Raw genomic sequence first — 1785 nt, forward strand, 5'->3', positions numbered from 1 at the left:
CAAAAGGGTTGTCACCGAAGACATTTAACGAACATGTCGTGAGAATGGGCATTACCAAAACCCTTTATTAGTTTTATGCTCTTTGTATTTTGACATTTTGGGCCCAATTTTTCTTGTTTCTGATATTTATAAATCTTGTTTTTATCGTTAGTGTACACTTTATGTTTGCATGATGTTCAACAAGATTTGTCTTTTAATAGACATTATGAGACCATGATGTTAATTCTCATTATGTTAAGTATATAATTGATATTGTGATACATGGAAGGGACTGTGTTGATAAATTGATGCACAACTGCCATAATTCATATTAATTTCATACTTATTAAATAATTTATGATTTAACCAATATAAAGAAGGATTTATCTTGCAGTATGTTATGCACTATTAAAGTTAAGTGAGCCAGGTGGGAGAATGTTATATTTTTATTTATGAATCACATTTATTTTAATAACTTATGAGATTTATTTTTGATAACTTAAGTAATTAATTTTCTTAACTCATAACTTATTTCATAAATTATGACAACTTATGATATTTATTTTTGATAACTTAAGCTATTAATTTTCTTAACTCATAACTTATGTCATAAATTATGACAACTTATGATATTTATTTTTGATAACTTAAGCTATTAATTTTCTTAACTCATAACTTATGTCATAAATTATGACAACTTATGATATTTATTTTGATAACTTAAGTTATTTATTTTCTTAACTCATACCTTATGTTATAACTTATGACAACTTATGATATTTATTTTTGTAATTCATATAACCCCTAAAATAAATAAATGTTACTAACTTATGTCATTGATTTTAATAATAAAAATCAATTATTTATAAAATTATTATAAATCATATTGGTTAGTAACCCCCTTGATGGATGGTGGTTAAATAGAGCATGAATTTGAGAATGGATCCTTTCTCTACCTAACACACCCCGTACATTTCTCTCAATCAGAAAGTACAGAAAGTTTCAAGGGAATAGAGAGAGAAACACTATCTCTTCAAGATCAAATTTGTTCATCATGAATACATGTATGCGTTGAATACATTACATGTATGCGTCACTTTATTTTAGATATGTAAAAATCATGAATTTAAAAGATCTTGGCTATTGTGTACTTTTTTTTTTAAAAATTTATGTCATAAAGTTGAAACATGAATTTTCTAACACGATATTCCTTTTAATCTATAGATTTGTGACTCCAAAATATTAAACATATAAATATTAAATTGTTGACATTAAATATGTAAACACATAAGAAACTAAATAGGCCAAGTCAAATTTTGTAATTACAAGACTCATCTTTTAAATTTATTTATTGCATGATAATAGAATATAAGTATTTTTAACTGAAATGTCACTATAAACATTTGTATTTATTCATATATCACCTAATTTATTTTATAATAACTAATATGCCATTAAATTATTACTATATTCTTATTTATATAATAACTCACATCCTCACGTAATATAAACTAAAAATTTAGAGGACTATAATATTAAAAAAACTCTAGAGTTGGTTTACCTGACATATGTGCTGATGATTGCTAACAATAATAGTTATCCCCCAACAATTATTCTTATATGAACATCATTTCTCGATCGTCATCATTATAAAGTTATCATCGGACCACTCTCATCGACTCAATGTTCATCAACTATCATCACTCGGCTATCGCCACAAAACAACCATATCTTGATTGTTATTATTTATTGATCACATTGATGCACTCTGTTGTCTTTTAATCATCACAACCATTCACTAATTCT

The sequence above is a fragment of the Phalaenopsis equestris genome, unplaced genomic scaffold (assembly GCF_001263595.1).
Source record: "Phalaenopsis equestris unplaced genomic scaffold, ASM126359v1 Scaffold000541, whole genome shotgun sequence".
Lineage (NCBI taxonomy): Eukaryota > Viridiplantae > Streptophyta > Magnoliopsida > Asparagales > Orchidaceae > Phalaenopsis > Phalaenopsis equestris.